The 21221-nt window shown below is 45.2% G+C and overlaps 1 long non-coding RNA gene across 3 annotated transcripts; it reads right to left on the reverse strand.

Moving 5' to 3' along the window:
- Window positions 1-1372: 1372 nt before the first annotated feature.
- On the reverse strand, window positions 1373-19643 carry LOC146210149 (uncharacterized). 3 transcript variants are annotated; one of them, XR_014708337.1, is made up of 5 exons: window positions 19486-19643; window positions 19089-19193; window positions 17043-17153; window positions 13376-14693; window positions 1373-1959 (listed from the first exon to the last, which is right to left on the reverse strand). It is a non-coding gene; the product is annotated as an uncharacterized LOC146210149 (long non-coding RNA). The 3 variants fall into 3 exon arrangements; XR_014708338.1 differs by having other exon boundaries at window positions 13369-14693; XR_014708336.1 differs by lacking the exon at window positions 13376-14693 and having other exon boundaries at window positions 1376-1959.
- Between the last annotated feature and the right edge of the window lie 1578 nt (window positions 19644-21221).

Genomic DNA, 21221 nt, shown 5'->3' on the forward strand with positions numbered 1-21221 from the left:
TTTTTTTTTTACTTTTTACAGTGACTCATGCTATACAGATATTTTATAAATGCACTAAACAAAGCGGCCCAAGCATACAAACAAGCGATAGTTTGTTTTGTCTCGCACTCTTATTTTTTCCTTCATGCATGAGCGCCCACACACTAGGAGGATGAAAATCCTGCAGGTTATGCACCTGTATGGATATGAACGAGGAATGACCAATGATGCAGCATTTGTCCAAACAAAGGCACATAATGCTCTTGAAGAGCCTATAGAAACTCTCAAATTGAAATAATCTTATACTACAATCCTTCTTTTTTTTCTGGATGAACACAACGCTTATAAAATATGTTCTGTAATGCAAGCACCTTTCCTGTCATCAGCAGGACATCCGCAGCTATGCATCTAAAACTTGCCGCCACTGTGGGGAAGCAATATGAAATGCAACAGTAAGATGCACTGCTTTGATCTAGCAATCTTTTTCCGCCTCAAATGAGAATTCAGTGTACTCACCACGTTTACAACTATTACAAGGTCCTTACTACCCATCCGGTTAGCCCCTGAATTTAAATCTCCAAAATGAGAGGGCATGTGCTGCACTTAACATATTTGCTAAATATGCACTCAGGCACAACAAAACACAGTGCCTTTCAGGTCTTGCAGACATGCGTTATGTTCATCTGTCAAGAAATGTCTAAATACTTGCGTGTCTAGTTAGAAACAAGCCCCTATTTCACAAAAACTGGAGGGACTAAAAAATGTTAGGAACTCACACAAGCCGCACAGTTTCATGCTTGCAGAATAGCAGCTATGTTCTTCTACCAAGCACATATATGACCAACTGCTTATTTCTGTTATCTGAAACTGCTTCCCCAACAAAATCTTGGCTCTTCAGTAAAACTTCCCATCATGTCAGAAAAGAAAGAAATGAAGCACCATACAACACTTCCTAGCTGCGCCATAGAACTGAGCAGTGTCCACTTTTATTTTTTTGGTAAAGTTGTTTTTCTTTTTTAGATACGAAATGGCTGTGCTATTCCAAGTTTGACATTGTGTCCACTCCTATCTTCGTCCAAGTTGGATCGATAGTATGTATAAATCGATAAATAAAAAATGAAGCTAGTGTGACTCGATGAAAATAATGCTCGGCACTTTCTGCACATAGGAAAGTACAAAACACTAGCCATGCAACAATGACTAGCATCTCACAAGTAGGTTTCCATGGATATTGTGTACGTTTTTATGTAGGGGTGTCTTGCACTTTTTTTTTTAGGTGAAGAGGATGCGATAGTGTGCAACAGCAAAGAAAAAAAAATGGCAAGAGCATAGCCGAACAGGTTCCTCATCATCATCCTAACCAGCCTGACTACACCCACTGCGGGATAAAAGTCTCCTTTAATTTTCTTGTAAGGAGGAAGATGAGCATGCAGGAAGCTCAATGTCGGCAGCCACAGCCAGTTTGCTCAAAGTGGGAGACAAATCATCAAACTGCATGGGAGAAGTTCTAATTAGGCATTAACGCAGATGATGATGATGATGGTGCCATGGTCAGAGAGAAAGTCAAAACCTGAAATGGTGTCACAGCAGCACGACGAGAGAACAAATTCTATGGTACATAATGAGCTGTGAATGGTGGCCCTGGCCGTGCAGGCAGTCAAAGGCGAAAGACACTGCGCATTACGATGTGAGAAGCGAAAGATCAGATAATGTTGTCCACACTTTTATTAGCAAGTGCAGTTTCCTACACATCACAGATACAGTAGCACCAGTATCAACAAGGAACGGCCCTACATTTGTTGACGTATTCGCAGTTCTTGCCTCCGGCAGTAACTAGTTTTCCTGGGGCAGAGATGCAGCAAAGAAACCGAGTGGCATTATGAGGATGGAGGCGAGTAGGCAGGTGGTGAGTGGAGGTGTCAAAATTGTCTGCAGGACAGACGTGGCCGGGGCTCAGGAGGCGCATAAAGTCAGGCACATCTGCAGGTGGCGACAATGACGCACAATGTGACCAGAAACTCTGCACGCATAACAAATAAGAAGGTTGTCATATATGCGCCAGGAGTCCACACAAAGAGGGGACAGTTACGTAGGAATGAAGGTGGCAGGCTACAGTGGAAGGCGGAACGGGATAAACATGTCTGACCAGATCTGACGTTGCCATACATGAGCGTTATTGCAGCAGGAACCTGCAGATGAATGAATGGCAGCACTTCAGTCACTTGCTCTCAAATCAGCCTGAAGGGTCATGGCCAGGCTAGATGGAGATCCCCAAATGTCCTCAATTAGGAGTAGCTGTTATATTACCTCCCCAATCGCAGTCTTTAAACTGGTCCAGCAGCAAGCTGCTGACGGAACTAAGCTGGAAAGTGATTCAAAGTGCACAGAAGGTGGCTGAACCAGAATGCGCTGCTTTGCTCCTGGCAAAGCATGAATATATTGGCAACAGTGATAGGGTTTAGGACAACTGCGTCAGCCTCAATGTTTTTGAGAATGTGCTTTATCTGATCCATCTCTGGCTGGAGACTTCTAGATGTGTACACAGGTTCACAATGTCTTCAGTATAACTGGTGAAGGATCCTTGCAGCTGGGTTTAGGCTCACAAGTACTGTTTGGAACACAGCTTTTGTATGCAAGGGCAGCCAAAGATCTAAGAAAAGGCGCGTTTAAAAGCAGACTAGGTGGTGAAGTTTGCTTTGCGGTTTCTGCTCTACAAACTGGCAATGCGTTTCACGTAAAACACCATGTCGTTCAGCTTCACAGCGTCGTCTCCCTGGTTGTGGACGCTTAACCGCTTGTAAGAGGTAAGCCAATCCTATGTATCTTGGTCATTGAACCCATTGAAAATGGCCGGGTCCCACTATCGACATCAAGGTCCCTACATACCTATCTTAATGTTTAGCCAGCTGTGGCGACCTAATCCTTGAAAACTTCATCTCATTCGCACACTTAATTTTCTGCTGCCCCTTGCTACACGAAGTCAAGAATGTAGCACAAAAATAAAGAACAATGGACGAAGAAGAACACATAAGGCGATTGACTAGTGCTGGTCAATCATTTTATATGTCCTTCTTCGTCCGCTCTTTATTTTTGCGCTAAATTCTTGACTTCATGAATCATCAACTAGCCCGGCAGCAAGCTACACTTGGGAGGGAACGAATAAGGTTTGCCACATGAGGGACGGTGCACCAATTCAGGATCTCTGAACAGAACAGATACTCAGCTTAAAGGGCCACTGTCCGGGAAGGCCCTTTTAAGAAAAGGAGCCCAGTGTTTCGATCAGGTACCGGAGATAGTCTGTGCAAATATCTACAGCGACACGCGCGCCGCAAAGCATCGAAAATACAATTCAAAGCTCCCTCATGCTCTCCTTTGAGAAGCCAGCTTCACCGCTCCCTGCGCTGGCCCGACGGGCGCCGATAATGACGTACGTATCGGGAACGACGTCCATTGGTCCGTCTAGCTGACTGACGGGAGAAGGATGGGTGTCTACCGCTCGCAGCGCGCTTTTCCCTCGCCACGGCCAGACTGAATCCAGCAGCGCGCGCTCCCTCGACCGTTTTTTTTTTTTTTTCGCGCTCGCGGAGAGCCACGCCCCACCTCCCGCCAAACGCGGAGGAGGAAGGGGAATTTGTATTGCGGAGGCTAGACGACCTCGGGCAGGAGAGTGAAAAACCTTTGCGAGGGAACGGAAGGAGAGAGGCAGGATAGAATCGGGTGATTGCGGTGGCTGTAACTGCGTTATTAGTTACTCTTTTCAAAAACATTTTGCGGCCTTGCGGTCCAGGGGCGAAGTCTCACAGTCACCGGGGAAGAAAAATATCAACGAGGTGATAGAAGGATGTTCGGGATATAACCAGCCTTTATAAATAGCATTCGTTGATTAGAATAAGCATTTGACTCAGTCGAAACGTCAGCAGTCATTGCCTAAGGGTGTATATGAGCCGTATGTGAAAGTATTGGAAGATATCAATAGTGGCCGCATAGCAACTATAGTCCTCCATAAAGAAAGTAATAAAATTCCCATAAGGAAAGGCACTAGGCAAGCAGACACGATCTCCCCAGTACTATTTGCCACTTGCTTAGAGGAAGTATTCAGAAACCTGGAGCGGGAACAATTATGAATAAGGGCTGATTTAATACATTGCCTTGTTAATTAACTCAGTGGACAAATTACAAAGAATGCTTAATGACCTAGGCAAGCAAAGCAAAAACATAGGCCTAAAAATTAATATGTGGAAGCCTACGGTAATGGTCAATAGCCTCGGATAAGAGCAGCAGTTTACAAAAATTCCGAGAGCACTGTGGAATCTACACTGCAGAAATGCGACAGCCTGAGTGTTGTTGGTGCACAAGGTGCATCACATTTGCTCTCATTATCATTACCAACTAATTGCATCGTCATTGTTAATTCCATCACTGTCATTATCACTAATTGCAGCATTATTGTTATCGCTACTATCATCCTCACTGTAGACAAGAAGAATTATGATGTGTTTCACGATTCCGGGCATGGCGCAGTAGGTTAAAGCGCTCGGCAGGGGATCCGAGGGTGGAGGTTCGATTCCCGGTGGAGATCGGACTTTCATTTTTCTAGATTTAAGGACGAAGTTTTCAGCGCAAAGGCATGCGGCCAAAGGAAAGAAGAAGAAGGAAGACTATAGGGCTGAACACAGCGCAGTGTTTGTCCCTATAGTCTTCCTTTTTTTTTTTTTTTTTCTTTGGCCACGTGCCTTTGCGCTGAAAACTATGTCCTTAAATATAGAATACCAACTAGCCCAACAACTTACTCTACTGAAGTTCATTTTCCTGATGACGTTACTTTCGGTTTTGGGTGATGACGTCATAGGATTGATAGCTTTGTCTGACCGGACGAACAAACGGCAACAGTATGAGCCGTTGAAGGCTTTCACCTTAATAGGTACACGGGTGGAAGCAGGCACGAGCATTTTGGAACAGCTCAGGGAGCAGTGGTAATGCCACTTTGGAGCAGTAAAACGAGTGTTTTGAAGCACTCGAATTATGCTTTGGAACATGTTTCTAGGGTCAAGCACTTTTAATAACTACAATTTTTTTTCTGATATACAAAAAAATCCAATTTGATTACTTTTTATTCAAGATTCAATGCTGTACTACCTATGCACGCATATCTCAACATGTAAAGATGGTTAAAGTAACACAGCTGACTAAAAGCTTTTGCCCATTCTGACTTGACAGCTTTAGACATGTCCACGCTCAAGCACCACCACTACCTTGGAATTAAAATAAACAAGCTGCACATCGCCACTTTTTGATTCCGCAGCTGTGCTGATAAATTCCTGGGCACTGCTCAGTAGTACCTTCAGGAAGGATAGATGGCACTGAAGGGTAGCCTTTTCTTCCTTAAGTTTCTTTACTTCATGGTTGTCTCCCAGTGACTCATGTTTTCTTTTAAATAACACTGGGGCTACACGTCAGCAACAGGCTTTCTATGCCTTTCCAACACTCTTGAAAGCATTTCTTGCAATTAACACCGTCCTGGCATCACCCCCATAATGCTTCAAGTATGCTTTTGTCTGATGTAGACTGGACAGGTTTGTTGTTAACGATTCTATAGTGAAGTACACACTCATTTTCACAGCAGAACTGTTGGAACAACTCGTGTAGTTCTTTGTAACTAGAAAAGTTTCCTCAACAGCTCGTGGTAGTCTGTGGCAATTGCTTTGCTCCTTGCCCTCACTTCTCTCACCACCGGCGATTCAAAAGGCTGGGAGAAGTTGCTGTCATGTGCACAAAACATTTTTCTCGCAATTAATTCCTCCCAGTCGTTTGTGACTCGTTTTAGAATAACTTGAGATCAAAATATTTCTTATGCTCGCTTTTCTAGTTTATTAAAATTTTATATGTGTTAGCTAGGCCCAGCCAAGGTGCATTGTACCTCCACCACTAGTGTGCTGCCATCGTTTAAACTATGACGACCCTTATAGACCAGAATACGGAGGGTAAATTGATCGCTGCCATATTGAGGGCGCTATAAGGCTACCTAGAGGTGCTGCAGCGAAATGACTGCTCTGCACTACCAAACGAGGTGGCCATGGCTATTCATAGCGCTTACGCCTTTACGTTTCTTTGAAGTTTTCACAACTTGCTGCTCACAAAATCGTCAAAATTGCATTTCTGCCTCATGGAAAGGCTGTTCTACACATCTCGCAATGGCAGAGGCAAGCACAGCGTCCACAAGTGGAGCGAGTGGTTCGGTTAAGTGCATGGTACCTTTCTATGCGAAAAATACTACGGTTGTGACTTTTCTTACCCTCGCGTGGTGTCTGCAAAAATTTGTTGCAGTCCGCACCGCACAAACAGGTGGCATGCCACAAGTGCGAGTAAACCTGATGTCTCCGTTTGCATTTCAGCAAGGAAGTGCCTTTTTTTTTTTTTAACAGCCATGATAAGCAACGCCAACCAGTCACAAAAATAAGACCTTGATATCTCCTGTTTGGTTGATGTGCTGCTGATTCATTCTTCAACCCTGCTGGAAAGGAAAAAAAAACAAAAGAGACACCGGGGAATCATCGCCAATGAGAAGCATTCGCTCGCAGTAGCGGCATGTGGTCTGTTTTGTGAGGTGTGGGCTGCGGCAGATTTTTTGCAGTCACCACGCAAAGGTAAAACATATAGCAGACTGCAAAGGTTTTGCTGGTACATGGGACATTACTTGGGGGTGCAAATCAAATCAGAAAAGTCACAGCCATAGCAAGCCTGCATGCAATGGTACCATGCGCTTATAGGAACCACTCACTTCACTTGTGGACACTGTACTTGCCTCTGCCCTCGCAAGATGTAAAGAATAGTCTTGCTGTGAGGCAGAAATTAACTTTTGACCATTTTATCAGCAACCAGTTGTGAAAACTTCAAAAAGAAACATAAAAGCGCAAGAGCTAGACACCCACGGCTGCCTCGTTTGACAACCCAGAGGCATAGTTTCGCTGCGGCAACTATAGATGGTGCTAGAACGCTTTCAAAATGGCAGTGTTCAATTTACCCTCCTTGTTCTGGTCTATAGACCTTTTCGAAAAGTGGTCGTGGGCGCTGCCATATTGAATACTGGGCTGTGCTGCTAGCATAAGAAAAGTTGAGAATTATCTCTCCCAAAGCCGCCCCACAGCCCAGTCAAACCGGTTTCGCCGAGGCTCGTGAAAAGGTCTATAGCACAACATGCCACTGCCCTGCTACACTTCTCACAGTCACCTAACCAAATTGCATCGAACCGCATTTCTTGTACCTGGCGCAATTAATGGCCCAATACAATTAATGTTAAGCAAAAATCATGTTTCGCTAAATTTTATGGCAAAATACCAAGGCATCAAAACATCATGGCAAAACATCAAGTTTTGGAGTTTTGGAACAATATTGTGTTTTGGGGCAGGATGGCGCAGGCAAAGCAGTTTGGAGCAGAATAAAGCAAACGGAGTGAATGGAGCAGTACTTCCACCCTGCAGGTAACAAAGCTCTGGATGTTGTTGGCAAATGTGTCTGCTTAGGACAGGTAGCAACCGCAGATCCGGACCATGAAAGAGCGATAACTACAGGTTTTTCCCCCCGTATTTAATCCTAGTGCTAGTGCAAATAATCTGAGCGCTGACTGATATAATCTGCGTGCCATGTAATTTAATTCGAGTGCCAAGCATTTAATTAAAGTGCCAGCATATCTATTTCAAGCGCGAGCTCAAATAATGCCAGCGCCAACTAATTTAATTTGAGTGCCAAAGCAATTAATACAAGTGCCGGCAAATTTAATCCGTGTGCCAACCAATTTAATCCATATGTGGAAAATGAATGCAATAGAGGGCTCCAAAGCACGAAACATGAATTCCAGAAATAAATCAAAATTGAGATCATCTTTCAGACAATGCGCCGAATCAGCAAAGTGTCAACGTATAGGATAGCCTTCATCAGTATTATGACAAACATTGCCTTGATGCAAGTGTTTTAAACCTAATGTCTCCCAGAAAATAAAACTGCATTTTAAAGACGGCCGCTTCTGTGCTTTTACAAGCCTGTAGTTTCCTACGCTGCTACAATTACAGCCCAGGCAAATTAAGCACTGCTGTTTGGGTTAAAAGCTCTGCTGTACATAGTTTCAGCCACTTTGCCATGTCAGAGCCAGACTGAATGCAACGGCACGCGCTCTCTCTTTCCGTGGTAGTGGCCGTGTAAAATTGAGAAAGCGGCAAAATGAGATATGTTTCTCTGGCTCCATGTCTTCTCGCCTGAACTAACTCTGCTTTACACTAATCCTTCTTTTCTGCTAGTGGTGTTGAATCATTATTAGAAACACAAATACATTTCTGCACCGGTTGCCATTTCACAAAAACAGCAGGCTGTTGTGTGAAGGCCGAAATGCCATCAGCATGCAGATTCAGTGCATATGACAACCCATAATAAGCAGTGCTTAACCAGCCAATTAGAAGACGACAGTCATATTTATTCACTTGTCATGCGTCTAAACTAAAAGCTGCAAGAGGCGTGTCATAAACTGCAGTTTTTCAGCTGCGCGTGGTTCTTGGTTTTTGCAAGATACAAGAACAAAGCAAAATAGTGCATGCAGATGTGACGCTTAAGCGTCGCATGGTCTGCGAAGTGATCTCAATTTCGATTTATTTCTGGAATTCATGCTTCGTGCTTTAGAGCCCTCTACCGCATTTATTTTCCACATATGAATTAAATCCACTGGCGCTTGTATTATCTGCGTTGGCAGTCTGATTCAATTGTTTGGCGCTGTCATCATTCGAGTTGGTGTTCGGATTAAATAAACTGCCGCTTTTATTAAATGCTTGGCACTAAAATTAAATTACACAGTGCGCAGATTGTATCAGTTGGCGCTCACATTATTTCCGCTGGCACTAGGATTAAATTCAGAAGGAAAACCTGTAGAACAAGTCTAGGATGGAGCGCATTTGGCAAGTTCTTGCAGACCATGACTAGCAGCTTACCGGTATACCTCAGGAAAACGGTAAACAACAGTTGCATCTTACGAGTACTTATCTATGGGGCTCAAATGTGAAGGCTAATTAAAAGGGTTATACTTAAGTTGAAGTAGATGCATAGAGCTGAGGAATGGAAAATGGTAAGTGTAGTCTAGAGGTAGGAAGTATGCAGAGTGGGTCCAAGAAATCAACTCTAAATAATGGCATTCTAGTCGAAATCAAGAAGAAATGGTCACAAGCAGGACATGTATTGCAAAGAGAGGATAACCGATGGTCGCTAAGAGCAACAAATTGAATTCCAAGTGAAGGCAAGCGTGGCAGGGGGCGGCAGAAAGTCAGGTGGGTGGACGAGGTTAGTAAGTTTTCAGGGGTCAAGTGGGTGCAGCTAGCACAAGACCGGGTTAACTGAAGGATTATGAGAGAAGCCTTCGTTCTGCAGTGGGTATAGTCCAGCTAACGATGATAATGATGATGAGCTATGGACAAAGAAAAACCGTATGGCAACAAAGGGCTCCTTTATCACATAAAAAACTGAATTAAAAAAAAAATCTTTCCACCAGTTGAACCAGACTTGCAATGACCTCATTAAAATGGCCAGTTTGCCGCCACTCTGAAATTATTGGCCGAGCAGCATAACTTTTGGGATCTGCACTCGCAAAATCAATACTGACATATACATTTCACTTGAGAAATCTGTCACCACGGTGACACCAGCATTTCATCTCTCCTCTTGAGTATACTCGTAACTCCCTGCCACTAAAAAGAAATATTGCTGACAAGTCGTATTGTCTACGAAGAGGCTTCACAAATTCATAAAACATTTAGCGTAAACATATGTGCGGCTCCAACGCCTCAATTCGTCTTTTAATTAAACTGCACGTGCTCTTTTCTCTCTGTCTGAGCACGTGGAGGGGCAGCTGAACTGTGCATGTGCAAAGGTTATCGCGGCGCGAGACTTGTGCTTGACGCGGCAGAAAGTGTAGATAAAGGGACAGAATGGAAGAATCGGGGGAGTCTGGCGGGAGCCCTGCTTGGGGAGCGATCACGTTGTTAGCTGTTGGCGAGCAGCCCGAAGCATCCTGATGTAATGGACTGTGGAGCAGAGCAATACCAGGATGAAGACGGAAGCGATGCCTCCTGAGCTGGGTTTTTTTCTTGAGTTGGAGCTAGACGAGGAGCAATGTATTTAGTACTGCTCGGAGCCCCTTTTGCCATGTCACATAGGCCATCTTCACACCCCACTATGTTTTGTCTTGCCATGTAAAAGCACTGGCCCCTTACTTTTGTAGCAAAGCATTGTCCTGTCACGAGTCTCGACCACATGCTTCGCATTGCAGCAGCGTGCAGTGTTGTATCTTTGCAAAGTGCTTCTCTGCTGACCCGGAAATAAACTGGCATTTTTATCATCATCATCAGCCAGACTATACCCACTGCAGGGTGAAGGCCTCTCTCATATTTCACCAATTGGTATTTTGGAGCAGAATGGAATTCATGTGAATTTGTGACTAGTAGTCGGGCGAGGCCCTGACTCGCGGACCCATTCTTTAGAAGGCGGGGCCTTCATATTAAACTACAAATAGATTAGGTATTTTTAGACCTGCACCATTAACATCACCACGTCGCTTTGTTGCTTCAGCAGCGAGTCATGGCGAGTCAGTGTGCCAGGTTCATCCATGCTATGATAGATGAAAGAATTCAGAAAATGTTGATGAATTCTGAATCAACAGTTCCTGAATTCCTGACCAAACCAAACCGAATTCTGAATCAGGTGAAAGTAACACAGATGAAAAAAGAACCTGGAAGGAAGTGAGGAGCAGTCACAAAAAAAAAAAAAACTTGGCAGTGAAAGGGTTAATAACAGTGCGCTCTTTGTGATTAGGGTCATCGGCTCTACCTCGTCCATCCATCCCAGAGGTCTTTCATCCTGCCATTTTCCATTCACTTCACGACATCTGCCATCTCAGCATCAGAGCCACATAGTGCCTCATTACCCAGCGGTACGTCTGGCCAAACATTAGACGTTCGCCAGTGGGCCCGCTTGTGTTTTGCTTGCCAGTCCGTCAAAATGACTCACTATACAAAGACTCCTCCCCAGTCTTTCCTGCCATCTGGTTGTTGCTTTGACCACGTTCACCTTGACTTGGTTGGACCACCACCTCCATCTAATGGCTGCCGGCACATTCTGATGATGACTGACCGCTTCACTCGTTAACTCGAAGCAGTGCCCACTCTGGACATTACTGCGCAAACAGTTGCCAAAGCCTTCGTTTCAGCATGGATTTCCCACTTTGGCTGTTACCACGGATCGTGGCCGCCAGTTTGAATGCATCCTCTTCACTTCCCTTACCAGTCTGCTCGGCACTAAACACTGCCGCACCACAGCATACCATCCTTGTGCAAACGGCATGGTTGAGAAGCTCCATCGTCCGCTCAAGACTGCCCTCATTGCTCGCCTAGATCGCAAGCACTGGGCTGGTCACCTTCCTATGGTGTTTCTTGGCCTACGCACCGTTTTTCGTCGCGACCTTGGCTGTTTGGTGGCCGAAGTCATCTCGGAGACTTGTTCGTTCCTTCGGCTTCCTCGTCCCAGCCCCTGCAGTACCTTTAACGCCTTTGGGACTGCATTCAACACCTAAACCCAGTCCCACCTCTATCATCTGACCGTCAGATCTTTGTGCACCTAGATCTTGCGTCCTCGAGGCATGTTTTTCTAAGGCGAGACACTGTAAAGGCGCCTCTTAGCCCCCCCTATGATGGCCCGTACCATGTCCTCAACAAGACTACAAAGTCGGCGACTATCCTGCTGGATGGTCGTGAGAGGTAGTCTCCCTGGATCGCCTTAAACCCAAATATATGGAGACACCTCCCCAGGAGCTCCCCTCGGATGTTGCTGGCTTATCTGTCGACATGCCTGCCGCTGAGGCACCCTCATCCCTGCCCCGTTGGCGCGTACATTTCGCCGCTCCGTTTGGTCGGGGGGCCCTGTAGCGCACAGCGCCGCTGTAAAGCGGAGGCGCTAAGATCGGCGTTCACAGCCAGCAAGCACGGCACAGGCTGCTCGGTTCGAGAAGCCTGCCACGCTGGTCCTCTTGTTCTGGTGCTCCGCTGCAACGCCGTAAATTCCTTACATGCTCTTCACTGCAGGACACTTCCTGCCGGCTGCAAATATACACAGAACCAGCACTCCACTGCTTCAATACAATGCTGCTTTAGGCTTGGGCACTGCCAGCTTCGACAATAAAGGAATCTGCTGAAGGCCACGGACACAAAGAAAAATTTAAATGAAGCTGTAGTACAGCAGAAGGATCAGAATTCCCCGCAAAGTAATTTGAGATGCGGATCAAAAAGCTGCAAAGAAGACTGTTCTTTGCCCGCAGCTGCGAGGAGGGCTATCAAATGCAGGTGCCATATTCGGTTTGAAGTCGAGCACAGAGACTGGCATTCAACAAAAACAGTATGGAGCTCCTATCGGGATGGAGTCTGATGCCGATTTACGACCTACGGGAAGTCGGCGCAGCCGTGGGCGAGCAGCGCACCACGGGCGTACTGGCGGCCCATGACCGGTAAGCGAGCCATGATAATTCGCCCCCTTATGTTTCCTCGTGACTGCGGCGACGGGGATTTCAGCAGAACGAGTCGGATGTACGGCCTGCATGCGGGGCCCTTTCGGCATAGAGGGTGGCCTGCCTCACTTTGGCAGCGGCACCAGGAGCAGAGCCCAACAACCCAAGTCCGGACCCCTGCCCTGATTCCTGTATTACATGGGCCTGCTGAAGGACCAGCCGTGCGACTCCCAAGGGGAAAACGGCACCCAGGTGGAGGTCATGATTAAGGGAGGAGGGTGTGGGAATTTAAGATTACCCACGCTTGCACGACACGGCTCTGTCTGCCTCACGGGGATACCTCATCTCTCTCCTTCCCCTGAAGCAGTGGCGGAGAGGGCAGGGGCGAGAGACCTGGCGTAGCGTGCCAGGCGGCCCCTCCTTCCCCCTACCCTCTAATATCGATGCACAGCATCTCATCGGGGGGAGACGACGCCGCGACGCCAGAGCCCGCGGATGCTGCTATGACCAAGGATAAAAATTGGGCACTCCCAATAAACAGCCCAGCCCGGTGGCTCTGCCTCAGTGTTCCGTTCTTCCCTGCCACGGATGTGGTCAGAGCTAGCGGCGGGGTGTTCCGTTCTGAGCACAGAGCCCGAGTCCCGTGAGAACCCCCACAAGGTGTTGTTACATGTCTCCTTGACGTCAGCTCCAGCATCCATTGCAGTGAAGTGCAAGCACAGAGCAACGCCAGGGTTCAAAGCGATCGCTGAATGGAAATGTTTTTTTTTTTTCATCTAAAGCACAAATTAGATTAAGCTCTAAAAAATAAATGCCATTGAATGGTACTGTGTCATGCAATATATATATATATATATTACCCCGCACCTCCACCAAGTGTTAAGTGGGGATCCAGGCACTGGTAGCGGGCACTGGTAGCGAGAAGAACCGGAGCGGTGGTGGCTTAACTTTTGAGTCAGCTGGTCCGCAAAAGCACTTCCTCTTCCTCCTTCTCGGCTATCTGTCCGCTTAATCAGAACTTCTTCTTTACAATACACATATATAACTGCAAAAAATTTGCACATTTAAAGCTGACAGTGCCCAGGCCTAAAGCACCATTGCACTCAAGCAGTGGACTGCTAGTTCGCAGCCAGCAGAAAGTGGGCTGCTGCGATGAGCAGGCACAGAGCAACACCGTGGTTGCCTGCAAAGGCTCAACTTGAGAAATTATTTTCTCACTTAAAAGCACCCTGAATTAACTTTCAGTATTAAATGGCAATGAATGGCTCTGTGCAAACTAGTATTTTTCATATCTTTAATAGGGCCACTTCATTACATAACTGACGGAGGAATAAACCTCAAACCTCAATAAGGTAATTTTCTCTGATTTAGAATACTTTTGCAGGTGCACCTTACATTGTTTGATCTCTTTTATAATGTTTTCGCAGGTGCAGCTTAAGTTGTTTGATCTCTTTTATAGGTTTTTTGTCTTCTAAAAAAGTTGGAGAAATAGATTGAGTACTATAATAGTAATAATTGGTTTACAGGAAAGGAAAAGTTTTCCCGTGGACACCTGAATCACGCTACAAGGGAAGGAAGATGGGAGCGAAAGCGGAAAGAGAGAGGCCCCATAGTGGAGGGCTACGGAGTAATTTTGACCACCTGGGGATCTTTAACATGCATTGACATCGCACAGCACACAGATGCCTTTCCGCTTTGCATCCATCGAAACGCAGCTGCCGGCAGTCAGATTCGAACCCAGGCACTCTAGTCTAGTGCCTAGACCATAAGAATATAAAATTTGACAAACATTTCAAAATTTCAGCTTTTTGTACCATATTTTATGATTTATATTTGAACAAATATAAGGCAGAGTTTGTTTATTTCCTGCACATCAAAAGAACAATGCATTTTATTAATATGAAAATTTTTGTTTATAGTGATGCATCAAAAAGTTAATTTTTTTACAAATTTATCTGTGTGACTAGGTTTTGCTATTACTTGCAAGCTTAAAGGAGTATAGACCACCTTCACTCTGGCTACGTCATGAAGATGCGGTGGCGCTGTCGTAATTACAGACTTTCGCGTGGTAGGAAAAACAATGCTTCAGTTGCTTTCGCCTATTGTGATTGTGCGATGGTTTGCTGCAGCCGAAAAAATAAAAAACAAAGCACCATGCTGACTAGTTGCATCACCGTGGCATGTGCTGGAAGGCAAAGAACGCAAAGTTTAGTAAGCTTGCACAGGTTTCTTATGGGCGAAGGTCGCCGTAAACAGTGGGCCATCGCAGTGTGGCGCGAAGGCTTGATACCGACACCTTTACGCCAGAGCGGTTATGGGCTCAAAGGCCATGAATAACTCGAGTTTGGCCTTCTTTATGACGCGTAATGGTATTTTGTGAGTGCACGTAAAATGTTGACGAGGCAGCCAGTATATTAATGCGTAGACCTGTTTATAATGTAAGCAATTCCTGAAGCAAATTTTTTTTTCACTTTCTAGTTGTATGTATTATGTGCATAGTGAGCTGCTGCGCATGCGATCAGTATTGCACTCCTCCGTGGTTATATTGTATGGCTAACATTAGCTTTGTTCACCTCAAATTATTTTAAATTTTGTGATGAAATGTGCGTGTGCTGACAGCCACTGATTTGCTCAATTGGAGATGAATTTTATCATACCGAGGGGTTTGAGTGGTATTCACTGCAGCTAATTTTGAATGCGAGTTGTGGGGTTGAGCGTCCCGAGTGACATATGGGCCCCTGTTTCAGATTTTGAGGATCTTTACATCAACTACGTACTGCATGGCACACTGTCGCATTCAGAGTTTATCCTACATAGAAACGTGGTCACGGCGGCCGGGACCGAACTGGGTAGCCCTAACTACGGAACCAGCATGTGGACGCTGCAGCTTGTAATGCAAGCTAAAAGCTTGAATACCCATGAAGAAATTATAAACGCTGACGCCAATAACCTTCCACGAACAGAACAGATAGGCGTGCAGCGTGGTGATTTAAAGGAATAATGCAAGGATAAGCAAACCTGTACGGTGCCAAGGCACAGTGCCCTTGCTACTGTTGCCATGCTTACCAACAACGCTCATTTGATGCTCGGTATGAAGAATCATCCGAGAATGCAATGATGTTTTGAGCGGAATACTTCCTACCTGGTTTGTGTGTGCTGTTTATGAGCGAGAAAAATCACATTCCACTTACCCGACTGAAAGTTGTTGTATGCACCCAAAGCTTTACAATTCTCGACGCATTCTGCGGCTAATGTGCTGGGCAAATAGCAAATAGATATCAATCAACGCTACTCATTTTCAAGGCAGCAACAACTTCGCTCGTGCGCTTTGAACCCGCTCTTGGTCTGGTACGGTGTGCAGGACAAGGCGATGCATGCTGTGTGCGTGAAGTTTTTCCAAGTATTGCTTTTGTACTCACACAGCGCGTGGGTATTTTATCTGCCAAAAAGGTGCCTGCATATCACAATAACACGCTCTTGGCAAGTATGGCCACAGCAGTGGGGTGGTACCACAGTGCCGCTCCCGTGCTTTCCGCCTGCTCTGGGGCCATAGACGACTGCCACGCCACTTTGATTGCTTGTTTGTTTTAAACATGGCGGAGACCTATAGACACCTAATTTTTGGGTTCGTGTTTAATTAGCTGTAATGATGTGCAAGGTATTACTGTACAGAAAGCACCAGGTGATATCCACCTATGACCGCTAAACAATTTATCATTGAATTTCTTTCCTCATCCGCTTCGGTTTCAAAAGCCGTGTGATGGCTGTGACGCCAAAGTTAAGTCTAGGTGACGTGACGGGTGAAAAAAAATTGTGATATCCTGTGATGTTTAAATTCACTGCAACGCTGAAGCCAGCCTGCCTCAAGAACAGGAATCGCAACAATTGAAGAGCTGGAGATTATACTGCGGCTTTTTCATGCTGTGCATGGCTTGGACTTGATTGTGATGTCACAGCCATCTCTCAGCTGTTGAAACCGAAATTGGGGAGAAAAGAAAATTGAACTGAAAATTATTTAGCAGTCGTAGGCAAAAACCACTTGGCGATCCGTATACAGGAATGTCTTACAAAAATGCCACCAAAATTTGGCGTCTATACTCCTTTAAGATGGTGGTCACGGGCAGAAAATATTTTTTCGCCAAAAACAAGCTGGGATAATATTCCTCATAGCAATACAATTTGCTATGATTTTTTAAAAAGAAATTGAGGATGGTCAAGCCCACAACCTGTATCAGTTGGTGCGGAATGAAACCAGCACTTTTACCTTAGCAGATCATGCTAGCCATAACAGCCTAGCATTATCCTTGATGCATTAGCATGACAGGAAAAAAAACAAACAGTGGTAGCATACCATATATACACCATTACAAAATCGAAGAACTTGAAGGTAAGCTGTCTAAAAATTGTAAAAACATTTTTTTTTTGTGTGGAACTGCAGCAGCATCACACCTTGTACCAAAAAAAATTGCCTTGACAAGCACTAGACCATATATATGCTGGTCTGCAAATATGAAACGCCTTTGCCCACACGTACCAGCCACAGCTATCCGATGGAAACTAAGGCAGAATCAAAAGCACAGAAGAAAGCCCCAGGTTGCCTCCAAAGGATCCTGTTTCAGCACACGCACCAAAGACAGGGAAGGACCTGGAAATCAGAACAATGCAATAAATGCCCACTCCTGGGAAAGGTAAGATGTGAAGGATTTTGTTACAACACAGAAAGTATAATGAATGAAAGTATGAATTCCGCAATTCATGGCAGTTGGTTGTGTCTACTATCTTTGCAAACATTTGTCGTCACTTCAAGTAAAGGATCCATTTCTCGTTCCTAATTCTGAGGCAGTTGCTGATTTGCTCCAAAATGAGAGCTTGGTATACAGTGCTGGTTTTAGCGTAGATGTGGTTGATTTGTATAATCTCTTCCACACTCTCAACTCATCCAGTATGTTCAGCAATGTATTACGGAGGACAATGATGAATGCTGGTTCCAAAATGAGTGTGGAACCTTAACCGGATCCTTTTTGGAAATGTTATCTTACTACCTGAGTAACACGTTTTTTGAGTGAGATGGTCGACTTTATACGCAAAAATCTGGTGTGTGCATAGGTGCCAAGATAGCTCCCATCCTCAGGGACATTTATCTAAGCAGGGTTGATATGAAAGTTGCGAATGATTTAGCCAGTTGTTGCATGCACATTTTCCGTTTCGTGGAGGATTTTCTGGTGCTAGCTAGCTCTGTGAATCCTGAATTTGTGTCAAATGTTCTTGATGTTTTTGCACGTAATGGGTCGGGACTAAGGCTCACGCATGAAGTCCCCCAAGAAACAGCCTGACAATTTCTCGATTTAAAGTTGTCTTTCCAACCCCACCATGCCTGTTGGCAGTATTCACCTAGGAGTGAAAAGCCCCTTCTGAATTACAGGTCCTTTCATTCATAGCTCGTAAAAAGTAGTATTGTTACGGGATGCTTAGGCATGGCAGTGAATAAATCTTGTCATCATAAAATGATGTCCAGTCTCTTAACTCAGGCGGACAAATGCAGGGAAGCTGGTTTCCTGAACTCAGTTCTCGTCTCGAGTGCAGACAAAGTCCTCTGCGCGCTAAAATTGTCTTCAAGCATGTGAGGGCGGGAAAGGTGTTCGGAGGAAGGAAGAAGAAAGGTATGTAGTAGTCATGCCATATGTACACACGCTGTTGCACCGAATTAAAAGAGTAGGAAGCAAGCATAATGTAAACGTTCTGTTTCCTTCTCCTAACAAACTAGAAAGAGTGGGAGCCGCGGTTCAAAGAATGCACGAGGGGGCAGAAGAAATGTGTGCAACATAAATCATGAAAATAGATATGTTCCTTGTAAGACTGGCATAGTATATCAAATCCCTCTGTCCTGTGGCCTTACCTACATAGGCCAGACTGTGCAATGCATTAAAGTGCGGCTCATGGAGCACGCTAATTCGCTGAAAAAGAAAGAAGCTAACCTAGCAAAGCACTGATCCATGTGCGAATGCACGTCATTTTTTGATGACAGTGATGTTTTGTTCGTTCATTCTTACCAGTGCACTACAGAAGTAGCCAAAGCTTTTCACATCAGAAAAAGTAAAGGGTGCGTGAGTACGCCTTTTGTCACATTATCTCCTCGGGAAATGAATATGCTGCACAGTGGGCAGCAGTTCTGCCGATGCACTCGTGCTTTTAAATGCTTTTTTCTTTTTACCAAAACTTGAGGTCGTTGACGTTGCGCATGTGCGCTGTTTCTCTGTGTGCGTATATATGATGTGATTCTTCCCAATAAAAAAAAATCAGCTGTAAGTTCAGCGCTATTCGTGTGTCTCGTTTCGTTTATTTCTTGGTCTCTGTATTTTTTTCGCTGTTGGGCCACCATTAATTTCGATACTCCCCCGCTTTTTATTGCTTTGGCTGTGGCGGTGCTGATCGAAATTCATGCCCTGGCCACATCAAAGTCATGCTGTGGACTATCTTCATAAATAAGGTGAGTTTGATTACATATATCAGCACCCTTGTGGAGCAACCGGTTTTTGCCAGCACATATTTTTACAAGCGGGTGCACTCAAGTGCTACTCACCTTTTCATGAGGCACAAGGCATACCATCGGGAGAGGCCATGAGCAGAAGCTGCGACGAAGCCAAGATCTCACAATCGCCGTGCATCAAGATTATTTCGGTACATACTGAAAGGAAACAGAAATGGTTGCTCTTGCTGGGACAGGGCTAGCCGGGGCCAAACGGAGGCGTATTCAAAAATGAACTACAAAATTAAAGCCCTTTCGTGCGAGCCGCCGGGAACTGATAAATAGACTCATAGCAAGATTACAAAAAAATAATTGAGATCGCTAAACAATAGAGCGTCGATGCAGAAAAAAAATTCCAAACAATTTGTAACGAGAGGGCAGCGGTGCAATGGGTTGGCGAGGCAAGTACGGAATGCAACACGTGCTTTGCGCTGTATTTCGCAGTACTCACGAAAGTTTGGAGAAAGCAGCAGGGATGCGTGCCACCCAATCTAATTTGCAGAATCCATTCCAGTCCGGTCATTCTGAAACAACGCGGCGCGAACAAGCCTCCCGCTTGCTTGTACCACTGCGCGCCAAAATTGAAAAGGGAGAAAAAAAAAAAAGGCACCTGCGGCTGCGGAGGCGGCGATAAAAAAAAAAAAAAGCGTCTGGGTTCGAGAGTACACGCAAGCAAAAAACAACAATAGGCAATTTATTACGTCACATCCGCCAGATTGCAAACAAATCCTCCTCGCTATAGCAGTGCTCTAGAATATTGGGCAGTGTGACGACCGCGCGCGAAATGCATGGGAGCGGGGGGCCGCTTTTGCGATGACGGAGGCGCCGCAGCGCAGAGGGCGCCACCAGCAACTGGTGTGTCAGCCGTCCGAGCGCCCGCGTATGTGCGCTGCGCGGCGGGGCGGATCAGTACGTTCTTTTTCGCTTGTGCCTCGTCTCGATCTGCTAGTGTCAACATTTTACAAATATGCCGACTAACGGGGCTCAGTACTGTTAGCGCTCATCTAATATATTTTCCATTTTGGCCGTCGGCAGCGCCTCGGGGAAGCAACATGACAGTAGTTGGGCTATAGTGCTCTTGGGCTCCGAAGAAAACAGCTTAAGGAGAGGGGCGCGCGCACGAATTCAGACTCGCACAGCACGGTTCATTCGCCGTACAGCTTGAGTTAGCATTCCTAAAACACCTAATTCGCGTTTTAGAATGTAGTCGTTTTGAAAAGAGGGCGGTGTGGAGCCAGGATGTATGAAGAAGTCAAAACGTGCAACACATGCGTTCGAGCGCTGAATAAATACAGCTGGTCATCAGTAACCAATTATTAAGTCCAAAATGGTATATTTCGTTGATTGACATGCAAACCATGCCGACTACATTGCGTCACCTGAAAACACTAGAAAAGTCGGCATTGCAGATCGATTGAATTAAATATAGAGTATCCCGCTGAAGGTAGATGATAGCAAGGAGATGAAAAACGAACGACAAGCAGGTAAACAGGCTATTGAATAACAGAACACAGTGGGTCTGGAAACGTGGAAGAAGTAGGAGGTAAAGACTGCAAAAAAAAAAAAAAAGTGTCGCCTAACAGGGAGAGAGAAAGGGGTGTGTGGGAGGCATGCGGCATCGTGAATAGAGCGACCGTGAAGGTGAAAAAAGGGTTGAAATTTTTGTGCGGCACGGCAAACGTACGACTCAGAAAGCGGACAATTAAATATAGAGACATATGAAAGGCAATAAAGAAAAACGGAAACAGCCGAGCTTAAAAACCAATTGAAGTCATGGGAAGACGAAAGCAGTGCACAAACAATTAAGCTACAATTCGGGCGTGCAATCGAACGCGTGTAGAGGTATGACTGTCGATATTTAGGAGTCAACAACTTAGTGAAAGTGTACGTTAATCTAAGGACAAACCTTTTTTTTTTCTTTCAATAAACTGGAATTTCTAGTAACGGATGGCTTTAAATACCCGGAGATGCGTGTTTACTTAAGACATTTAATCTCAATGCGTTATAGCTTGACGGTAACATTGTCCCAGAAAATGTTTTCATTCTAAGTAGTTTTTTTTTTATTCTGCGTGCTCAAGCAACAGGCAATATGCAAGTGATTCTTAATCCCAGAAAATCGCTCTAGGGATGTTTTGGTGCACATGCAAAATGAAAAAGAATAGCTTTGAAAAAAAAAAAAAAAAAAAA

The sequence above is a fragment of the Amblyomma maculatum genome, chromosome 1, assembly GCF_055883805.1.
Source record: "Amblyomma maculatum isolate TAMU_Amacu chromosome 1, ASM5588380v1, whole genome shotgun sequence".
Taxonomy (NCBI): Eukaryota; Metazoa; Arthropoda; class Arachnida; order Ixodida; family Ixodidae; genus Amblyomma; species Amblyomma maculatum.